The sequence below is a fragment of the Ascaphus truei genome, chromosome 7, assembly GCF_040206685.1.
Source record: "Ascaphus truei isolate aAscTru1 chromosome 7, aAscTru1.hap1, whole genome shotgun sequence".
NCBI classification, from domain to species: domain Eukaryota; kingdom Metazoa; phylum Chordata; class Amphibia; order Anura; family Ascaphidae; genus Ascaphus; species Ascaphus truei.
Window position 1 is genome coordinate 115,531,228 of NC_134489.1, and position 24,937 is coordinate 115,556,164.

The following is a 24,937-nucleotide window of genomic DNA, read 5'->3' on the forward strand; positions in this document are numbered from 1 at the left end:
ATAAACTCCATATACAGGGCTCCCAGGATACTGAACAGTTTCTGTCCTGTCTAAACTGAACAGGGCAGCCTCGTGGTACAGGCACTCCATTCCACAGTTTGTCTGCTGCCTGTTTTCTGTCACCTGTCATGCTGATTAGAGTTCAGGTATATAAGACCTGTTTCCTGTTTCCTCTGGGCCCCGCCCAAGAGCCTGAAAGGCTGCTGAACTGCAGAGGGGTGAGAAAGCCTCTTTCCCAAATCGCTTCATTCATTCTGTTAGTTTGTCTAAAGACTGCAAAGGTACTTATTTTGTTGGTGGAAGTGGACAAGCCACTTCCAACTCTGAGTCAGGGACATCTAAGTTTAAGTTATCGCTCAGACGAGCAGCTTTTTGTTTGGCTTTGTTTTCTGTTTAAACTGTGGCAGTCTCAGTGCCTGGGACTGAATAAACCAGGCATAGCCTGTTTAAAGGAACAGTACGTGACGTCTCATCATTTAACCTACCCTAAAAGACCGTGTTCTAACAGTCCCGGACAGACGGCGGAGCCCCGGAGTAAGCCGTTTGTCACAATATATATATATATATATATATATATTTATATAAAACAATCGCTCCCCTGGAGCTAGCCTAGGAAGCTGTAAAGTACTATGAAATAACAGATGAAAGTACTCACACTTACAAGTAGTCCCGTTTTGTCCTGTACTCAGCGTGCAGCTGCAGCATGAAACTAGAAAGCTGTGTGCATGGAGAGGGCGTGCAAGCAGTGCACTGCTTGTAGAATGAAGTAATAAGATGACGGTGGCTGGATCAATAGTAGTAAAAATAAACTGCTTTATTGAGGATCAGTCATCACAGAATACACATAGCGCTGTGAGAAGTACTCTGACGCGTTTCGGGCTCCCTAGAAGGACTCCCGCTATGCGACTCCTAACGGGCTACTCCTGTCTGTAAGAGACACTCACTAAAAGTGAGACAGAATCAGTCACTCTCCCTGCGCGCCTCTAACAGGCGATCGAGGTGCTTCTTTTATTTTAATAACATAGTATTGAAGCAGGTGGTCTCCGGAGATGAACCGAATTCATTTCAGCCTCAGGGACCCCCTGCTTCCCGAGCCTCTCTGCCATGTTTAAATGTCCAGGTCACGTGACGCGGGACATTTAAACAATGCAGGGAGATACCGGCACCCCATACTGGGGCCTGTAACTCGGTAAGCAGGGGGTCCCAGAGACTGAAATTAATACGGTTTAGCTACGGAGAAGCCGTGTGATCGCCGGTTAGAGACGCGCAGGGAGAGTGACTGGTTCTGTCTCACTCTTACTGCGCGTCTCTTACAGACTGATGCAGCCCGGTAGGATTCACACAGCGGGAATCCCATTCAGAGGCAAGTACCCCGCTGTGTTAATCCTGATGGGCCATTCCTGCCTGCCAAGCTCTGTGCCGCAGACGGCCAACTCTTGGCGCGCTGTGCACTAGAACATGCTCTGCGGCAGCTGATTAATACACGTGGCTGCATCGTATACAACAAAAGACAACAATTCCCAATGTACATCCAACAATAACAATATATAGTTAAATACTTAACTGGTTTCTTCTCATAAGTCATTTTCACAGGTAGTGTTAGGACCTGCAGAGGGGTCATGCCGGGACATTGCTGTAGGCTTATAACACTATGGCCAAAGAGTTTAACTAAATGATCCTTACTTATGAGAAGACAAACAATTCAGTATTTAACATTATATTTTTTGACATATTGGATGTAGCATTGGGTATTTTTGTTTTATACATTTGGTCACACCCAATAGCACTCTTTTGACAGGTATATATGATACGATGTGCTGGGCTTAGAACTTGCAAAGATTGTGTATTTTTGTAAATTGTCAACTGGTAACAGTTGTTTGGAGGTTAGTGGCCCCTCCTCCCAGGGTTTAAGCTCACCCCGCCCCACTTTTTAAGTAGTAGGTTTTTCCATATACAGTACTTGTGCAAGACTCACACTGTCCAGATCTTCTCTCCTCTCCCTGTTCATGTGGCGGTCATCTATCGCCCACCTACCTCTACTCATCCCCCTTCTGCCTTTCTCTCTCACTTTGAATCCTGGCTCTCTTTCTTCCTCTCCTCAGACTCCCCTGTTCTTCTCCTTGGGGACTTCAATTGCCACATTGATGACCCCTCTCTCTCTTGGGCTTCCCGCTTTCTTTCTCTTACCTCTTCTTTTGGCCTTCAACAGTGGACTGCAGCCAGCACCCACAAGGATGGCCACTACTTAGACCTGGTTTTCACTAAAAACTTCTCTCTCTCTGATTTCTCCATTTCCCCTTTTCCTCTCTCTGACCATCATCTCATCTCATTCTCTTTATCTCGCTTCTCCCCTTCTCCACCTCCATCTACCCCCCGGTTCTGCAGAAACCTGCGCTCTATTCACTTACCTGACTTTGAGTCCACTTTACACACCTCCCTCTCCTCTCTCAGCTCTGCTACAGACCCTGACAACCTGGTCAGAAAGTACAACTCTGTCTTGTCCTCGTCTCTTGATCTACATGCCCCGCTTTCTCTCTGCCGCCCTCGCCCTTCTAACCCTAGACCCTGGCTAAATTTCCACACGCGCATGCTGCGTTCCTCCACTCGTTCCTCTGAACGCCTCTGGAGGAAGTCTCACACTCTCGCAGACTTCCTTCACTACAAATTTATGCTATCCTGTTTCAACTCTGCCCTCTCGCAAGCTAAACAAGCCTAATTTTCTGCACTAATCAACATGCACAAGTCTAACCCACGCCGACTGTTCTCTGTCTTTGATACTCTACTCAAACCACCCTCAGCTGCCTCTCCTTCCTCCATCTCCGCTCAGGACTTTGCTGACTATTTTAAGGAAAAGGTGGAATCCATACGGCAGAACATCCCCTCTGTTTCTTCCCCCCATCCTACACCTCTTCCTAACTCTCCTCCTGCCTTCCTTGAGTCTTTTTCCACTGTCTCAGAGGAGGATGTGTCGCTGTTGATCTCATCTTCTCCCTCTACCACTTGCCCTCTTGACCCCATTCCCTCCCATCTCCTAAAACCTCTAGCTCCTACTATAATCCCTACGCTTACACACATTTTTAACTCCTCCCTCTGCTCTGGAACCTTTCCATCCTCCTTCAAACATGCAACAGTCATACCATTACTCAAAAACAGCAAGCTTGACCCTACCTGTCTTTCTAACTATCGACCTGTCTCCCTCCTGCCTTTTGCCTCTAAACTCCTTGAACGTCTTGTATTCTCTCGCTTGCTCCATTTTCTCAACACCTATTCTCTCCTAGACCCTCTACAATCTGGCTTCCGCACTGCTCACTCCACCGAAACAGCCCTCACTAAAATAACTGACGACCTCCATGCTGCTTAAGACAGAGGTCATTACACTCTGCTCATATTACTCGACCTCTCTGCAGCATTTGACACCGTGGACCACCCTCTTCTCCTCCACATTCTCCATACTCTAGGTATTCAGAACAAAGCTCTATCCTGGATCTCATCCTACCTCTCCCATCGTACTTTTAGTGTCTCTTCTGCTAACACCTCCTCCTCCTCTATTGATCTCTCTGTGGGGGTACCCCAGGGCTCTGTCCTGGGACCTCTTCTCTTTTCTCTGTACACATTCTCTCTAGGTGACCTAATAACATCTTTTGGGTTTAATTATCACCTCTATGCCGACGACACACAAATATACTTTTCAACACCTGACCTTACACCTGCTGTACAAACCAAAGTTTCTGAATGTCTCTCTGCTATATCATCCTTGGTGGCCCTCCGACGCCTTAAACTCAACATGGCTAAAACAGAGCTCCTCATACTTCCTCCCAAACCTGGCCCTACTACCTCCTTCCACATTACTGTTGGAACTACAATCATTCACCCAGTAGCCCAAGCACGCTGCCTAGGGGTCACGTTCGACTCCTCTCTCACATTTGCCCCTCACATTCAAAACATTTCTAAAACTTGTCGCTTTTTCATCCACAATATAACTAAGATACGCCCTTTCCTCTGTTGTTCGACTGCTAAAACTCTGACTCAGGCCCTCATTCTCTCCCGTCTTGATTACTGTAACCTCCTGCTGTCCGGCCTTCCTGCCTCTCACCTGTCTCCCCTACAATCTATCCTAAATGCTGCTGCCAGAATCACTCTACTCTTTCCTAGATCTGTCTCAGCATCTCCCCTCATGAAATCCCTCTCCTGGCTTCCGATCAAATCCCGCATCTCACACTCCATTCTGCTCCTCACTTTTAAAGCTTTACATTCTTCTGCCCCTCCTTACATCTCATCCCTAATTTCTCGGTATGCACCATCCAGACTCTTGCGTTCTTCTCAAGGATGTCTTCTTTCTACCCCCTTTGTATCTAAAGCCCTCTCCCGCCTTAAACCTTTTTCACTGACTGCCCCACACCTCTGGAATGCCCTTCCCCTCAGTACCCGACTAGCACCCTCTCTATCCACCTTTAAGACTCACCTTAAGACAGACTTGCTTACAGAAGCATATGAATAGCACTGTGGATATTCTAAACACGATACATAATGCTTGGCCCCCTGCAGACGCACTTACCAGAACTCCCTCCTACTGTCTCTGTACGTTCTCCCTACCTACCAATTAGACTGTAAGCTCCTCGGGGCAGGGACTCCTCTTCCGAAATGTTACTTTTATGTCTAAAGCACTTATTCCCATGATCTGTTATTTATATTATCTGTTATTTATTTGATTACCACATGTATTACTGCTGTGAAGCGCTATGTACATTAATGGCGCTATATAAATAAAGACATACAATACAATACAATACAAGACAGGTCAACCGAGGCCATTCCGCCTCCACTGCAGGTCAACTGAGGCCACCCCCCCTCCACTGCAGGTCAACCGAGGCCATTCCGCCTCCACTGCAGAGGTACATGAGAATATTCTCAGGTAGTGCTAGGACCTGCATATGAGAAGGCAAACAGATAACTCATTAAGTATGTATTTTTTGTCATATTGGATGTACAGTACACACAGTCTCTGCAGGCTCTAACCCCAGAACCCACCACATCATATACTCTATGTATTTGTGTTAAAAGGAGTGCTACTGACCGTGGCCAAATGTATACAACACACGACAAAAAATACCCAATGCTACATCCAATGTGACAAAATACATAGTTAAATACTTCGATGTTAGTATTCTCATGAGTAAGGGTCATTTAGTTAAACCCTTTGGCAAAAGCAATATAAGCCTGCAGCCACATCACGGCATGACCAGTATGCAGCCACATCACGACCAGTATGCAGCCACGTCATGGCATGACCAGTATGCAGCCACATCACGACCAGTATGCAGCCACATCACGGCATGACCAGTATGCAGCCACATCACGACCAGTATGCAGCCACGTCATGGCATGACCAGTATCCAGCCACGTCACGGTATGACCAGTATGCAGCCACGTCATGGCATGACCAGTATGCAGCCACGTCACGGTATGACCAGTATGCAGCCACGTCACGGCATGACCAGTATGCAGCCACGTCACGGCATGACCAGTATGCAGGACCTAACACTACCTGTGAAAATTCTCATGTACCTCTGCAGTGGAGGGAGAACGGTCTCAGTGGACCTGTCCTGCACAGGAACATGGAAACACCTGCTACTTAAAAAGTGGGGAGGGGTGAGCTTAAACCCTGGGAGGAGGGGTCACCAACCTCCAAACCTTTTCATTTTCAACTTGTATCAGTTGTCTGGAGGTTGGTACCACTCCTCCCAGGGTTTTTTCTTTTCATATCATGTAAATGAGATAAACCCAGATCTATGGAAACCCTACAGAAAAGAATCTCAGATTAAAAAAGATATACAAATGTAACCCTGTTTCCCCCCTCCTCTGGGAAATACACCGATTACTAACTTTGTGTTGTGCTGAAGCATACCTGCTGTTCCAGGAGAGCTGAGTGGCCGCGATTGTAAAGGGCAATAGGACAGCATTATGGGGTGGTCTTTAGTTCTTTACTCGTTGGTACAGTGACTCCAGTCGTGATAGGATCCTAGGGGTAGGACATCAGGTCCCATCACTGCTTTCAGTCTCCCTCCTGCCCAGTAACTGACACCCAGGCAGGGTCTTGGTGAACAAGCAGCTTTATTTCTCCTTCTGCACAGATTCTCCTTACAGCATATTCTCTGCCATCTCAGGACCTCTAGATGGTGCTCGCCCTGTATCATGGGCTCAATCTTGGAGGTCTCTAAGCCAGCTGGACTAGAGTGAACATGCTTTCCCCGCTATAGTGAAGACTGATAGCTCCTTCCTCACTCCTTGAGGAGCAGAGCAAAGACTCTCTAACTTTTAGCTACTCCCCTAGAAAACTCTGGAAGGGGCGGGCTCATGGACTATACCCACCTCCAAGGGGGCTTTACACAGGCCATGCCTCACCACCTATCTTCTTTCACTTTCAAGGCAAGCAGAAGGGGGGTCATTGGCCCATAGATTAACCTGTTACTGCCTGGAAATTAACAGGGCTTACATAACAGATACACTATGTGAGGAAAGACAGGTACTATGGAACATACCATGTTACACAAATATAAGATGAATGTATGAAAAAGTCCACTATTTGACCACCAGACATTCCAAATATGTCCAACCAGGCCCAGATCCTCCACAAATATAAATGTGAATAGAAAATAATATGTTTAACATTTTACATTAAAGGATAGGGAAAAAATCCATATTGAACGATTACTTCCAGTAATATGTTGAACGATACCACAATGATTATTTTAAAAGAAGAATGGATAACAATATAACTTAGAATATATATGTACGTGTAAATCAAGAGACATTGGAAATCCTTAAAGCATGACGCTCTGGCTATTTTACATGCAAATGTTGAAAGATCAAATACTGTATATGTAAAAACAAAATATTGTCTTACATGAGCAATAAAAAGCCAAATTAAAATGTGCAGTTCTGCAGAAATATGTATTACATGGAAACTGTGACACAGACAGCTGCAATTACAAATCATTTCTCTGGGAATCACAATCACCAGAGTTTTAAATTAGTCTCAATTTTTCACAACAAAAACTACTAAATCCTGGATTTAACCCCATTAATTTCAGGAAGCGAATACGAAAAATATAAATGATCTATGAATAGAACTATTGGCACATACAACAGGACTTTCCTTTTAACAGCTGGGGGGCCTCAGTAGCAGCTTCTTCTCTCTCATACATGTACATGCCGGTGTGACGACCATTTCTAGATACATTAATGACACAGTCTGTGATCTTTAGGAAGTGCCAGATCCTCGGCCTGCAGCATCTCCAACAAACCCACAGGACAGCAGCAAAAAGGCGTTATTTCTTCGTTTTTTTAGCACAGTAATGTACTAAAAGAATGTTTCTCTGCCCGAAAAGGAAGAGAAAGTGCATGAAAATCTGCCCCGTTCAACGAAAAATTCTGCACTGCGCAGAACGGATCCGACGCGGTGCGGAGGTTTCATTATATTGGAAACAAAATGTATTATTTTCACAGTATGGCGATTCTAAATATTACCCTAATAATTTATATTTACTAATACTATTTAGTTATAAATGTAAAATACAGGATTCTGTTTTATTATAAATTGTATCATTCAGATATTCAATATGATGCAGAGCATAAAAATGAATTCCACGTTCATAACGACCTTGATACAATGCTCATTTTATGAGGGTTTGTGCGTCTTTCTAGCACAATGAAAATTCCTAGGCCCCGGAGCGCAGCAAAGAAACCGAGACATCTGTAGGGAACAGATTCCGAGCTACAGACTGGAGACTCCCACAGAGAGGGGTGTGGAAGGGAAGTGAGGGGTGTGGTGTGTGTGGGGGGGATGTGGCAGGGTGTGAGGTATGGAGGGCTGGAGGGTGTGTGAGGTGTGTGTCCGGGGGTGTGGGATGTAAGGAATGTGTCGGGTATGAGGGGTCTGTTGGATGGTGGACTGGAGGGTCTGTGAGGTGTGTGAGATGTAAAGGGTATGGGGTGTGGATGGTGTGTCGGGTATGAGTGATGGGTGGTGTCAGGGTATTATGGGTGTGCGGGGGGGTGGGAAGTGAGTGGTGTGGAGGGGATGTGGGTTGGGGTGGTGGCATATGTATGGGGGGTATGGAATGTGGGGGATTGAGGGGGACAGAGAATAACCACAAGTTTCCTTTTGTTACTCTCTAAACCCGAGCTACTCCTGAGGGGCGAGGAGCAACTCCCAAAAATATATTTCAGGGGCTCAAGTAGTATATCAGTGCACTTTCTCTGATCGGTATTCCTGGGGTTTGCGTGGGATATTGGTGTTAAGAATTGTAGTTTTAACGAGATAGCGAGGGGATAAACATTTTATTAATCATAACATTCTTACTGATATTTGTAACTAACATCTTTAAAGACATAAGGAATGTTGTAATTAGAGAACGCAAACACTGCATTTTGTAAATGAGAAGTATTCTACCGTACTCACATTCACAGTAACCTTTCTATGCAAGAATTCCACCCCTGCATAAACCCTTCTTCAGCTAAGATGTGCGGTCAGGGTGAGAATAAAGCAGAGGCCTGGAGCCTTGCTGCCACAGAGGGATACAGAGAGATTACCTTGAAGTTCAAGATGAAACATATATCTAAGAAAGATTGCTGAGTTTTCCTGCCCTGCAAAACATTGGTACCTTTCTGTCCTTGAAAATGAAAATATACAGTAATCTTATTTTTATCCAAAAGCAAACAGTAAATCTATAGGTAGCTATGTAAGTGGATAAATAACATGGAGAGCGATAAACGTGCATGCCCCCTCATCTCATATCAGCAGCAGATTATCTGCAAAGGTTGGGTGTATTATCAGTATTTCTATAATATATCACAGCAAATAAAGAGGCTGATTTACTACAGTGGCGACACACTTTATCCTTAGTAGGCTAGAGCCACAAGCCGGGAGATTTCCCGGCTTGCTCGTTTTTTTCCCTCGGAGTGCCGCGCGTCATCGATGCGCGGTCACGCTTCATTGGGAGCGTGCGCGCATGGCGCGCATGCCCAGGGCTCCCCGAGGGAGCCCTGGGTTGCTCTATTGAGGGGGATGGCAGTGGGGGGCTCCGGGGGACCTGGTGGACCCAAAGAGGGGAGGGGGGTGCCTCGATCGGAGGACCGATCCTCCGAGGCTCCGGCACGTGTGCGAGACATCTCGGCGCGCGCCCGGTATCTGTCGCGGCTGAGACCGGATAAAGGTAAGAATAAACTCGGCCGCGACAGTAGTTTTGTTAGGAAGACAGAATTAGCGAGTTTGTTTTGCCCTCTTCATTTTTGCATGGTAATATAAATGTGCTAACCAATCAGCGTGGAGCTATGAATATATAAGGTTATTATAAAACACTCTCCTAGAAACACTTTACTTCAAATGACAAAGGCCCATATATACCCGGTAGTCTCCTGTCACACGGCACCTTCCAGCAAGGACACCCAACTCAGTGACTTGCATGGAATCTCATCCAACTCTATCACAGCTAATAATGGCTGAAGACTGCTTAGTAAATATGGGTCAGAATTAGGATTGTCAGATGTACGATATATATGGGATTGTCCCATATATATGGGATTGTCCCCTATTTCAATGAATTGTCCCATTGTCCCTGAAAGGTCTGTTGGGACGCATAATTGTCCCATATTTTAAGGGCCAATTCATGGACAAAGGTATGGCTAGTAGCGACAGGAGGAGATGGATGGCAGCCGTGCTGTGGCAGAAGGTGGGGATGGTGGCTGTTGAGGAGGAGGACCATGGCGGCGGCAGCAGAGGGCAATGGTGGAGCCACCCCACCGGTATGAGCCGAAACTCAATTACAACTTCCAGTGTCTGCTACGGCAGTCTCCATCCATCTGCGTTCTACTGCCACTGCTATGGTTCTCCTCCGCAGCTACCATCCCCCACCTTTGCTGATGTCATCATACATGACGTCACAAATGTCATCACGGATGACATCAAAAATTCCATGATCCCATCACATCAGTAATTGTTGGGTGGATAAAGGTGATTATGGAATTGGTGAAGTTCACATAACATATGTCAAGATGTATGAATTACACTAAAGATTACTACTGTACTATAGCACTGTGGTGATCTCCACTCCGACCAGCACTGAAAACTGTTCATTCCTCCAAAGCTATCATCAACACAAGCATGGGGAGCAGTGTGGGTGGGGGATATTGAGAAACCGGATACTTTTCAAATGCAGAGGGTGTGTAGAGAAAGGGATCAGAGAGGACTGATACCCGTGGGGGTGTGGGGGAGTGGAGGGATAAAGGGTCTGCAGATACTTGGGGAGACAAGGGGAACTAAGGGACCACCACAGAAGCCCCATGCATCTGCGGGGGCGGAGTGAGACAGACACCTCGTTAAGGCATTCTCCTGTAATTCCCCTTCCAACTGCAGTGAACATGGCTGCAGTTGGAGGGGGAATTGCCATGACGTGGCACGCTATATGATGTCATGCTGCTACGCGGCGTCACATTGCCATGGCAACGTGACGCAGCGTGGCATCATGATGTTACGCAGCACCCCGTTATCATGGCAATGCAGCGTCATTTGACGCCACGCATCCATGTTCACTGCAGTTGGAGAGGGAATTGCTGGAGAATGGCGGAGACACCGCTGCCACCCAGAGATTGACAGGCTAAACCGTAGCCCAGAGGTAAATGCCCACAACCCGGAGTCTCCGGGTCAAACCCGGAGACGTGGCAACCCTGCATGTGAGAAACATAATGCTTGTGGGGATAAAAGAGAAATGGATCAGTCAAACCATATCATATGCTTGGGGGACAAGAGGGAGAAAGGGATTGGGGAGGCTTCGTGATCCTGGGGAGCAAGAGGAAACAGGGATCAAAGAGCTGGGATGCTTGGGTAGGTGGGGAAGAAGGGTCCAGAGGAGTGGACTGGGGGAAAAATGGACCGCAGAAGCTTGGTTGTTTGGGGCTGTATTCCACATATTCCTCTCCACTGCTCTGGGATTGGAGGTTAGAGAAGGACAGATCCGGCCTTCACTAGCTTGTAGTCAGAGATCCTGTTTATTTTTTGCCGTTTTTGATATTTCATACCATAACCTTTTGGTTTTCAGCTCCCCAAAATTCAGCTTTCCTGTGCTCATTAGATTAGACAAATGTCGCCCGGAGGTGTCTTGCTGCTGGATTTTGTACGACAGAAATGTGATTCCACATTCGGAGGGATTTGGGGAAATGATGCCTGTCCATCAAAAACATTGATTTAGTCGGGTACCGCCTCTGTACTGTGGGAGCCATGGCTACAGGGGGCTCCATTCTGGTTGTATTGTATTGTATGTCTTTATTTATATAGCGCCAAAAGTGTACTCAGCGCTTCACAAAGAATACAGTACAGGGAATTTTAAAAATACAATAAGTGCAGCAAAAATCAGACAATGGGAAAGGAAATACCTGCCCCGAAGAGCTTACAATCTATGAGGTTTGAGGGGAAACTTACAGAGACAGCAGGTGAGGGAATAAGTCCTGTAAATGGGTGTTAAATTAAAAGGTTAACACCATTTACAGGGGAAGAGGTGGCAGGGAGGCGTAGATGAGATCAGGTGTGTATGTCTGGCTTCAGGTTAGAGATCCCCAGCAGCAGGAAGGAGGAGATAGAGGGTGTGAATAGAGGATTTGTCGGGGTGTTTTTTATTGAGGAGTAAAGAAGATGGAGATATATGAATACAGTTGGAGACATGGGGCTGGTAGAAAGAAATGTGTATTTAGAAAAGAAGCGAGGTCAGAGCAAATATAAATAGTAGCAGCAGCATGGCAGCCGTAGTTTGGTGCTGAGATCTGTGATCTGGGATAGGTGGTTGCGGGAGGTGAAGCTTCTGGGGGAGGAGATATGTCACACACATTATAAAGAGAACCCTGACCAATGGGCAGAGGTGACATGACCCTTGGCCCGAGACTCCCTGGACAGAGAGGCTTAAAGGAGGGAAGGAAGAGGAGTAGGGAGGCTATTTCAGAGACCGTGCCTCACCTCCCTTCCGGATTCCTCCCCAAAGGGTTCCCGCACACACACCCCTTTTGGGGTAAGAATTGATGGTAATGTAACTGTATCAAGTGTTGTATTGTATTATTGTTTTCTGTTGACACAATGTTATCCTCCAAATTTAAAAAAAAAACAAATATATGCAGCTTGCCAGCACCATCATCGGAGCACCTGTGAAACCTATGTAGAAGCTTGCTGCCTGAGGGAGAGGAAAAGCAGCAGGAGCTAAGCTGACCTGTCTCAGTGTCTGAAGGGAACCCCCGTATCCGGGGTAGACGTCACTTCCGGTTTCGCTGGGAGGGGGGGAGGGAGGGGCAGCTGGGACGCAGGGGAGTGAACCGAGCAGAGTGGAGAGCAGAGAGAGAACATTAGAATTGCTCCTGTGGACGAATAGAGGCCACCATGTGCATCATCAAGCCCACACCACCCTGAAGGATCCCAAGAAGCACCAGCATACAGAGGACACAGAGGCACCAAAGGCACAAGCAGAGTCCAGTTGCAGACATCTTACATTAATCAACAACACTTATGTGAGTGATTCTTTGATAATCAACGACACACATCCAAACACCAGCCGAGGGAGGATGAGATATCAACTTCACACATCCAAACCCCAGCCGGGGATGATGAGATATCAACGACACACATCCAAACTCCAGCCGGGGAGGATGAGATATCAATGACAGACATCCAAACTCCAGCCGGGGAGGATGAGATATCAACTTCACACATCCAAACTCCAGCCGGGGAGGATGAGATATCAACGTCACACATCCAAACTCCAGCCGGGGGAGGATGAGATATCAATGACACACATCCAAACTCCAGCCGGGGAGGATGAGATATCAATGACACACATCCAAACTCCAGCCAGGGAGGATGAGATATCAATGACACACATCCAAACTCCAGCCGGGGGAGGATGAGATATCAATGACACACATCCAAACTCCAGCCGGGGAGGATGAGATATCAACGTTACACATCCAAACTCCAGCCGGGGAGGATGAGAGATCAACGACACACATCCAAACTCCAGCCGGGGAGGATGAGATATCAACGTTACACATCCAAACTCCAGCCGGGGAGGATGAGATATCAATGACACACATCCAAACTCCAGCCAGGGAGGATGAGATATCAACGACACACATCCAAACTCCAGCCGGGGAGGATGAGATATCAACGACACACATCCAAACTCCAGCCAGGGAGGATGAGATATCAATGACACACATCCAAACTCCAGCCGGGGGAGGATGAGATATCAACTTCACACATCCAAACTCCAGCAGGGGGAGGATGAGATATCAACGTCACACATCCAAACTCCAGCCGGGGAGGATGAGATATCAACGTCACACATCCAAACTCCAGCCGGGGAGGATGAGATATCAACGTCACACATCCAAACTCCAGCCGGGGAGGATGAGATATCAACGTCACACATCCAAACTCCAGCCGGGGGAGGATGAGATATCAACGTCACACATCCAAACTCCAGCCGGGGGAGGATGAGATATCAACGTCACACATCCAAACTCCAGCCGGGGAGGATGAGATATCAATGACACACATCCAAACTCCAGCCGGGGAGGATGGGATATTAATGACACATATCCAAACTCCAGCCGGGGAGGATGAGATATCAATGACACACATCCAAACTCCAGCCGGGGAGGATGGGATATCAATGACACACATCCAAACTCCAGTCGGGGAGGATGAGATCTCAATCTGGGTAGTTCACAGAAAAGTCTCTAGCCACCGTATGAACAAGCAGCAGTGACGGGATAGCCTAATAGCGTCTCACATGCACAGCTGATCTGCTGGTACACGGAAGCAACCACGAGGCAGAGTAACAGTCCAGCACAGAGGCTACAAGGTATTAAACATACAATATAGTACTATTTGGAGCATAACAGAGTCCCATTGAAGGCATAGCTTCCGTATAAATGGAGCAAATATCCCTCCCGTGTCGGCTGTTAACGTGGCTCAGATGTTCAAGCAGAGGGTAGATTCCACTGACGTCCCTTCGAGCGCCGCGGGACTAGGCAGTAGATGTACTGGGAAACCCATTTAAACTCTGCACGTAGGAACCATAAGGGGGAAAGGGAGCAAGAATATAAAATACTCAAGTACAGCATCCAAATACAGCATCTAACCCCATTGTCTGCTGGTTTATGCATTAAACGTGACTAAAATAACTTTATTCCTGTACGTGTGATACTCACCTTTTATCTGCATTAGTTGTGCGCTTTTCCCTCTTGTTTTTGTTCCAATTCCAGGAAGGTGTGTGGTTTGTGGTTAAATAAAAGGCTGGGACCATTTGAACCCAACTTAGTGTCTGTGTTTATTGGGGTTAAGAGGAACATGGAAAGGCCAAGAATTGAGGGTATGTGGGTCATGTTCTGTAACACATTGTGCCTATGTTTTCATCACTTTTCTCACCATTTTCTTACTCCTTTTGCCAGGTCTGAGCTGACATTATTATTAAATAACTAAAACACCTTACACCAAATCATATTCAAATATGACAAGCACTAGAGGCTGAAAACTGTATAACCATCAGGCCAATTGTGTCATTATCTGGAACCAATCTGCTTAATACAGACCCTCCTGCGAGGGATTAAAACTTTAAAATAGAAACGGAAAGTAAAATGGCTGATAAATGCTCTATGCAGATAAGAGTCATATGTTGCTGCAGAAATTCCAATTAAATTGAGCCCTTAGGAATTCAGTTAGAACAAATACAAATATCAGTGATAGAAGAGGAGAAATGTTTTATTCACTAGGTCACGCTCCGTGTGCTGCTTCCCAGCTGACACATTTATTTAGATTCGATTCATGATATTCAAAACAAACTAGTCAGGCAGAACTACAACCGAGCATGAACCGGTGCACGTTTATTAGATAAGTCTACCGGGTTCTGCCAGAGGAAAAACATCCATCTACAACCTAAACACATGAGCTGATTTGTATTTAGAATTTGTGCAAAGACAGTAACAAACAGACAAACTTTGATTTGTATCTAATTTTCAGCATCCTGCACCGAGGCCTGTGGCTCTGGTCACACGGAGGCCTGTGGCTCTGGTCACACGGAGGCCTGTGGCTCTGCTCACATCCGGATCTCGGCACCGCGGAGATGGAATAAACCGCTGCTGTCTCCTGCAGGCTCCGTCACAGCTTGCCAGCAAACACGCGCAGGATGACCTGTCGTGACCTCTACGCGTTTCGCACCACGTGCTTCGTCAGCTGTTCTGAGGTGGGGTTGGATCCCCTCAGTTAATGTGTACTTTTTAATAAATTACCTTCCACTAATCCCTGGTGCGCATTTGTGCATTTTTTATACCTTGTTTTTCAGGGTGCCTTCCCCCCCTTTTCAGGGGGATTCACCTTGATTTGAGAGCTTCTGGGGAGACGCTGTATGTGCATGCTGCAAAGGGACTATCCACATCTTTATACAGCACGAGCGCTGAATATCCTGTTTTTTCTACTTTCTGGCTCAGATTGGTATAAGTTATACTAATTAATTAAAGTTTGAGGACATCAAAGGGAATAACACGCAGGCAGTTGCAGCTTGCTAATGGTCTGTGGTCTTTGTGTGTGTATGGTACATACTGAGTGCCTTCTTGAGATGAGAAAGTTACAATCACACACGACCTCAGCAGCTGATCTGTAACACATAGCAGAGCACCTATACAGCTCTGGCTTTTAGCATTCATATATGTTCATCATCCAGGACACATGTGCCCTAGCAGATAGGAAGTACCTGTCTGCATCACATTAGGGGCTACTTTTATCAGATCCAACTATAGGCATTATAGATACATAGTATCACACATTCAAGCCTAGGCCATTGATGGAATGTGGATCTGATTGTACACCTTAGATGGTACAGTCAATGGATCACCTAGTTCAGTGAAGCTAGTTCGATTGACTGAATAAACACCCTGATAACTTCTCAAGCGGGTCATTGTTACCTCAGAGTATTTACATCAAGCATATTTTGAAATCACTAAGGTGTATTCATAGTTCTGCATATGATTGCTTCTGAGGCATTGTAGACACCACACTGTGCTAACCTTTGGATAATACCATATATTTTTAAGCCTGCCATTAACTTTGATTTAGTATATTAGGCATTGCATGGTGATTATACCAATATTTTCGGATGATAGGGTAGCCTTCCAAAGCAGGCCCCCAGTAGCGCTTCCTTCAGGTTTTAAACTAATTTGTTTGCGTTTTTTGTTTTTTCTAATAAAAATGTATTGTTTTGATTCAGTAGAGTAGTGTGCATCACTTAGGGCTTCTCTCTCTTCGTTACTAGTGTACATTATCTGTCCCTGATACAACCTCTCTAGTAAGTTAATCTAATTAGCCTTGCAGGGAATCTCCCTCTCTTTCCTTAAAACAAAATGAAGCCAGCAAAGTGTGCAGAGCTAGATGCAAAAGGGTATGATAGCTAAGGGAACAAATAAAGACAAGGGGTAATAGTACTAAGGGAAATAACAGGACACACTGTTAGCTGCAGGAACAGCAGTGCTACATGCAAAGAGAATAGTAGCAGGGGACAAATAATACATGTGGCAAATAGTGCAAAGGGAATACAGGACAACAAGCAAGAAGGTCCCTGCAGGACCAAGAGTCTGAATGAAAAGGAATAGGGAAAGTCGCAGCGCTAGGGAACAGGAAATAACCATCACCAGCCCACAGCTGGATGAAGGCCTTCCGAAGGGCTTCCAGGTTCTGCGGCTGTAAGCCTCTGTTCTCCACGTTGCTCCAACAGATTTTCTGATTTCATCCTCCCATCTTACTTTTGGTCATCGTCTTGGTCTTTTTTTTAAATCAATCTCTTTTATTATTGGTAACAATCACATACAGGTATGGTTACAGTAATATCATAAACGCATAGTAACAAATTTAGTTAAATAAAATAAAATATTGTGATGATCAATAGGGTTTTCTTGTAGGGGGTAAAGAAGGGAGGGGAAAAAGTGGGGGGAGGGGGTGGGGGGAGGGAGACGAACAGAGGGGGGGAGGGAAGGAGGGGTGGGTGGGTGTTAGGGGGGTCCTTGGAGGTCTCCAACTTCCCCGCTTGCCTTTTTCTGTGTTGTTTGGGCCTAGTGGAGGCCCAGGCCCTGTGGTCCGATCCATGGACCCCAAGTATTAAGGAACTGGGGCATTTTTTTGTGGATCATCGCTGTAGATTTTCCATAGACATTAGTTCGTCTATCCTTCTAATTACCGTTCTTCTCGCAGGGGCATTGGTCTGTTTCCAGGCCGCTGCCACCGAGCACCTGGCCACTGTCAGAATGGAGGAGACCAATCTGGCTAGTGGGGGGGGGAGATCATTAATGGGTTTGCTCAGCACAAAGGTCAAAGGATCCAAGGGGAATAGGATCCCCGAGATCCCTCGGAGGAGCGTCTGGATCATGACCCAGAATCTCTGGATCTCCGGACATGACCACCAAATATGGGCCATGTTGCCCTTTTGACCACATCCCCTCCAGCACAGGTCAGGGTTGCCAGGGAAGATCTGGCTCAGCCTAGCCGGGGTCAGGTACCACTGGAGTAATATTTTGTAGATGTTCTCTTTTGTTACTGTACAGATTGAGGTTTTTGCGGCCAGCTCCCAAATATCCTCCCAGTCTTCCACATCTATTGTATGTTAAGGTCTTCGGACCACTTTTGCATGTAGCGGTGGGTCGGGGGGGTCGGAAGCCGACTCCAACCCCCTGTAAATCTCTGATATCAGGCCTCTTTGGTAGGCGCCTTTCAGACAAAGAGACTCAAATCTGGTTAGAGGGGGGAATTTGGAGTGTTGGGAGAGAGATAATAGAAAATGCCTACTTTGCAGGAACTTGAACAGATGGAGGTCTTGGGATTGGAATTTGTCTCAGAGTTCCTGAAAGGACAGAATTTCTCCATTCTTCAGCAGATCGGCCACCAGTCTAATACCTAGACCCTGGAATTGGTCAAATTGTCTTTGAGAGAACCCAGACGGGAAGTTTGGGTTTCCAAAGATAGGAGTGAGTTGAGAAGGGGAAGCTAACAGGCCGTACTTCCCTTTGCTTTTGAGCCAAACATCCCACATGCATCTCATTGCCCCTAAGTCTAGCTTCCACGGTCCCCCCTCTTTTCCATCGTCTTGGTCTTTTAATCTCTCTTGGAAGGTACCAGGTCTGTCCAATGATAATTTCATCTGGTGATATGTTCAGCCCACTGCCATTTTAGATTCTTGACCCTTGTGTTGTCAAAGACTTTTGTTTAATTTGGAACCCATTGATTCTTTCATTGTTTCTTCAGGTATTTCCCAGCATACTTTGTGTTATCTGAAGCTACTGAATTCCCACAAAACCATGTATGCAGACGCACACACAGAAGGAGTGTGTGAGAGCGCCAGTGAGAGCAGACGCCATTGTAATGCCACTAGCTATGTGGGAAAAAGGAGCAGTGCTTCCGCGCCATGGTATCTGTTGGCACCTGCCTGTGTTTGCAATTGCGTTTACTATATCTGTATATAACATATACATATAACATATACACACATAACATACAAATATACCACACAATATATAACGCATACATATACACACAAAACATACACACAAAACACGCAACACAAAACACACACAAATATAACATATACATATAACACATACACACATAACACACACATAACATGTACATATAGCATATAACACACATACACACACACACACACACACACACACACACACACACACACACACACACACACACACACACACACACACACACACACACACACACATACATATAACACATGCATACTGTATAACACATACATATAACACACACACATAATACACACATATATGTGACATGGTTAGTCTACTCTGCCTGTCTCTTCCCCCTGTCACATAGGTTATGACAGGTCATCCTGTGGGCTTTTGACACCCCTCCCCCCCTCATGCTCCTCTTTGAGTGACAGAAGTGTGGTGGTGACTCATGGCCTGTGTATAGCCTATCTGGTATAGGTACAGACCTTGAGCCCTCCCCTTATGGTTCCTCAGAGAGGCAGTGCCAAATTTAGTCAGTCTGTTCCCCTCCTACCTAAGTAGTGGGAGTGAGAGGCTCTCCTCCCCGCTGTGAGTGAGAGAGGCCAGTCAGGCCTCATGGCTGACTGGCCATACAAGATCTGAATGCTCCAGACTCAAAGAACAAGCACCATCCAGAGGCTTGGAACCCTCTGAGACCTATGCACTGCTGTGAAAGATCTACAGAGAATGCTAAATAAAGAATCCCTTGTTACATTTTACACCTGCCTGGATTTGAGTCAGTGGGCCTGGGTGTACGAGATGTGCTTTACATGGGACTGCCTCCAGGACCCCCTAGAGCCTAATGAAGCTGGAGGTGCTGAACACCAGAGAACGAACCTAAGATGACACCAAAAGCCTGTCCTGGTCTCCTCATCATCACAGACGACTGAGCTCTTCTGACCCTAACAGGTATGCGCACCACAAACACCTGTAGCCGCAACACGTATCTCCTAGAGGGAGGGAGTACATGTGCTACATATATAACATGCACATATAACACACACATATAGCGTATACATATAGCGTATACATATAATGCATACATATAACATGCACATATAACATATACATATAACATGCACATACTGTATAACACACACATAGCATATACATATAACGTATACATACACATTCACATATAACATATGCATATAACATGCACATATAACACATACATATAACATGCACATATAACACCTACTGTACATATAACATATAAAATTGTGTGAAAAAGAAAGTTCACCCTCTTTAAATTCTATGGTTTTACATATCAGGACATAATAACAATCATCTGTTCCTTAGCAGGTCTTAAAATGAGGTAAATACAACCTCAGATGAACAACAACACATGACATATTACACCGTGTCATGATTTATTTAACAAAAATAAAGCCAAAATGGAGAAGCTACTGTGTGAAAACTAAGTACACCCTTACTGCTTCCATAGGAATTAAGATGCTAAGTAGCAGACAGGTGCTACTAATCAAATGCCCTTGATTAATTGATCATCAGCAAGTGTGACAACCTCTATAAAAGCTGAAGTTTTAGGAGTTTGCTGGTCTGGAGCATTCAGGTGTGTTGCTAACACAATGCCTATGAGGAAAGACATCAGCAATGATCTTAGAGAAGCAATTGTTGCTGCCCATCAATCTGGGAAGGCCATTTCCAAAAAAATTTAAAGTTCATCATTCTACAGTGAGAAAGATTATTCAAAAGTGGAAAACATTCAAGACAGTTGACAATCTTCCCAGGAGTGGACGTCTCAGCAAATTCACCGCAAGTTCAGACCGTGCAATGCTCAGAGAAATTGCAAAAAACCCATGAGTTACATCTCAGACTCTACAGGCCTCAGTTAGCATGTTAAATGTTAAAGTTCATGACAGTACAAATAGAAAAAGACTGACCAAGTATGGTTTGTTTGGAAGGGTTGCCTGGAGATAGCCTCTTCTCTCTAAAAAGAACATGGCAGCACGGCTTAGGTTTGCAAAGTTGCATCTGAACAAACCACAAGACTTCTGGAACAATGTCCTTTTGACAGACGAGACCAAAGTGGAGATATTTGGCCATAATGCATAGCGCCATGTTTGGCAAAAACCAAACACAGCATATCAGCACAAACACCTCATACCAACTGGCAAGCACGGTGGTGGAGGGGTGATGATTTGGGCTTGTTTTGCAGCCACAGGACCTGGGAACCTTGCAGTCATTGGGTCGACCATGAACTCCTCTGTATACCAAAGTATTCTAGAGTCAAATGTAAGGCCATCTGTCCGACAGCTAAAGCTTGGCCGAAATTGGGTCATGCAACAGGACAATGATCCCAAGCACACCAGCAAATCTACAACAGAATGGCTGAAAAAGAAAATAATCAAGGTGTTGCAATGGCCCAGTCAATGTCCAGACCTCAACCCAATTGAAATGCTGTGGCTGGACCATAAGAGAGCTGTGCATAAACAAATGCCCACAAACCTCAATGAACTGAAGCAACATTGTAAAGAAGAGTGGGCCAAAATTCCTCCACAACGATGTGAGGGACTGATAAAGTCATACAGAAAACGATTACTTCAAGTTATTGCTGCTAAAGGTGGTTCTACAAGCTATTGAATCATAAGGTATACTTAGTTTTTCACACATGGCTTCACATTTTGGCTTTATTTGTGTTCAATAAATCATGACACAGTGTAATATGTCATGTGTTGTTATTCATCTGAGGTTGTATTTACCTAATTTTAAGACCTGCTAAGGAACAGATGATTGTTATTATGTCCTGATATTTAAAACCATAGAATTCAAAGTGGGTGTACTTTCTTTTTCACACACCTGTACATATAACACACACACACACACACACACACACACACACACACACACACACACACACACACACACACACACACACACACACACACACACACACACACACACACACACACACACACACACACACACAAACAGAAGTAAAATATCCCTGAATGATAGGAGACGTATGGTTTCCCAGTCACGGCATTCCAATAGTTTGGATGTTACAGAATACAACAATGTGTATGGTGAGCTTTACCTCTTTGATGTAATTTAGGAGAGGTTTATCCCATGAGACACATTCTTGTTAATTTCTGACAAGCAATACAATGTATCTTTCAGAGGAACACTGCAAAGATTGGCTGTATAGCACTGCCAAAAAGCTTTCTTGTAAGATTTACATCTCCGTGCTAGTGCAGGTCGTGAAAATGACACCCAGTGATATACATCCTATATGTGCTAGCAAAGTATACAGTGGCTCATTTCAGTTTGATACTGTACATACTTAACTCGCTTCAAACTTGTTTCCTTTGTAAAATAGATGAACAATTAAATGCAATATCTGTAAATGAGTGAGTCTGTATCCTCTGGACATACATAGCACTCAGACTTCCAGATTTTAGCCATCACACGTCGCTAACAGATTCGTACATTTATCATCCAGCCAAAACTGGGCAGAAAACGCAGCTTTAAGGGAGCTGTTATTATTAACCCATTCAGTGCTGGTGGAACATTGACATTTGTTGGAGGAAATACAGATAAATGATTAAGCTGCATCACTGGGTTTTCATTGTTAAAAGCAGATAACGTGACTTGTGGAGCGTTTTAGTGAGATTGGGGGGCTCACATTTCACTGCTCTGAAATACTGTACCACATCATTTGGGATCAAATACACCTATTTTCCATAGTCAAAAACCCCTGAGTACGTTTCATCTCTAGCGCCCAATAGAAACGGATAAAGCTGTGCTCATCTTTTTATATAAAATAAAGAGTTGTGACCTGGGGCAATACAAGGAGTGAGAGGAATAGATACTTCATATACTTATGATGAGTAACCTATTATGAGGACATACTTGAAAATGAGAGGTAACTCTCAATGTATTACCGGACTGCCTGGTAAAGCATTTTCTACCTAAATAATATAAAATACATGTAAGAAGAAAACAATGGACATGGTTCTGTAGTTACTGACAGACATATATATATATATATATATATATATATATATATATATATATATATATATATATATATACACATTTATATATACACATATTGGAGAAACAAGAGAAAAAGCGCCCGATCCATGTGTAAAATCTGGTAACAAAATTTTAATAAAAAATCACAAGACAAAGGCACACTCACAATTTGTCGATGCAAATTAAGCATTGTATGGGTAAACCCATGTGCCAACAAGTAGCTGCTCGCCGAATGTTTACTTCAGTACATGAGACCTCACTGCTATCGGTGCATCACAGTCAGGTGTCCCTCCGGAAATTCAGGTATACAGTCTGTTGTTCCAGCATTAGATGCTGTGTGTGGCTCAGGGAACGTCCTCCCTCTCCTGGCAGCAGACGCACAAGCTATTCCACCAAACGTAGCTCCTTGAAACCACGTGCCCTACGCGTTTCTTCCGATTGACGGATTTCATCAGGGGATAACGTGCATTCTTATTTGGCTACTATTTAAAGGAGATTCCATCCAATTGCAAAATTCAAGTAAAATACGCCCAATAATGTCCTAAATTAGGTCATCTGTGCTAACCATATTGAGTTGTAATTGAACTACTTTGTACATATTAACTAATGACTATAATAAAACACAATGATATAGATAAGATGAAATATAATCAAAATACAGACATACATACATTTCACATTTATAAGCATATAACTGCAAATATATATTAAAAACAACGTTATCAACTTGTTTTTAGAAGTTGCTATGTTTATATTAAATTGTTATCCTATATTAATTGGTAAATGAATAATAGATAATTGCAGTCACATGATTGTGAAGCAACAATTTTTGAATGTATAATCTGAAATTAATAAAATGACAGAGACATAGAAAATCATTATTACAATTTTAGTAAATGTTTACTCTTAATTTAGATGCATATATAGTAGTACTAGCTGAGAGACCCGGCGTTGCCCGGGATGTAAATGCGTAATAGGTAGTATTATTTATAAATCGTGGAACAATAGGTGAGTATTTGTTGTAAAGGTTGGATAATAATGTTGAAAAGAAAGATGGAAGAAAATGTAATACGATGTTGTTTAAAAATGGTTTATTGTAAACACACCACAGTACAATGTATATTTTGGTGACATAACAGATGTAAAAATGTGAGGCGTGTGTCCTGCTAGGGTGTGAGGCGGCAAGTGGCGCGTGGGTTGTGAGTGCTGTCTGTGAGTGGGGGGTCCTGCTAGGGTGTGAGGCGGCACGTGGCGCGTGGGTTGTGAGTGCTGTCTGTCAGTGGGGGTCCTGCTAGGGTGTGAGGCGGCAGGTGGCGCGTGGGTTGTGAGTGCTGTCTGTGAGTGGGGGTCCTGCTAGGGTGTGAGGCGGCAGGTGGTGCGTGGGTTGTGAGTGCTGTCTGTGAGTGGGGGTCCTGCTAGGGTGTGAGGCGGTGGGCAGTGATGTCGGTGCGTAGGGGCGGGAGGCAGCAGGTGTGTGTGGCGGCAGGTATGTGTCGAGTGTGGCGGGTGTCTGTTGAGTGCATGCAGCGGCTGTGAGGCGGTGGGTAAAAGGCAGAGGCGGCCGGAGTAAGGGCGGGTGAAAGGCAGAGGCGGGTGGGCGTGAAAGCAGAGGCGGGGAGGCAGGAAGGCGAAGGGTGGTGGGAAGGGGTGGAGGAGGGGGGGAAGGGTGGGGGGGGCAAGGGGGTGGGAGGGGGTAGAGGGTGGGAGGGGGGAAGGGGGTGGGAGAGGGGAAGGGGGTGGGAGAGGGGAAGGGGGTGGGAGGGGGGAAGGGGGTGGGAGGGGGGAAGGGAGTGGGAGGGGAGGAGGGGGGAGGGAAAGGGGAGGAGGGGGGAGGAAAAGGGGAGGAGTGAGGAGGGGGAGGGAAAGGGGAGGAGGGGGGAGGGAAAGGGGGGGGAAAGGGGAGGAGGGGGAGGGAAAGGGGAGGAGGGGGAGGGAAAGGGGGAGGAGGGGGAGGGAAGGGGAGGAGGAGGGGGGGGGAAGGGGAGGAGGAGGGGGAGAAGGGGAGGAGGAGGGGGAATGGGGGTAAAAGGGGAGCAGAGAGGGTAAAAGGGGGGTGGAGGGGGTAAAAGGGGGAGCGGGGGTAAAAGGGGAGCGGAGGGCGGGGGTAAAAGGGGAGCGAAGGGCAGGGGTAAAACGGGAGCGGAGGGCGGGGGGGAAAAGGGGAGCGGAGGGCGGGGGAAAAGGGGAGCAGATGGCGGGGGGAAAAGGGGAGCAGAGGGCGGGGGGAAAAGGGGAGCGGAGGGCGGGGGGGAAAAGGGGAGTGGAGGGCGGGGGGAAAAGGGGAGCGGAGGGCGGGGAGCGGGGGGGAAAGGGGAGCGGGGGGGGGAAAGGGAGCGGG

General features: G+C 45.7%; 1 protein-coding gene and 1 long non-coding RNA gene across 2 annotated transcripts in view; one reads left to right on the top strand and one right to left on the bottom strand.

Annotated features, from left to right (window-relative positions):
* Positions 1–24,937, bottom strand: part of DPP10 (dipeptidyl peptidase like 10) — a 511,573-nt gene that overhangs the window by 297,719 nt on the left and 188,917 nt on the right. The window lies entirely within an intron of this gene.
* Positions 13,709–15,337, top strand: LOC142498588 (uncharacterized). The gene is made up of 2 exons (XR_012802505.1): positions 13,709–13,901; positions 15,059–15,337. It is a non-coding gene; the product is annotated as an uncharacterized LOC142498588 (long non-coding RNA).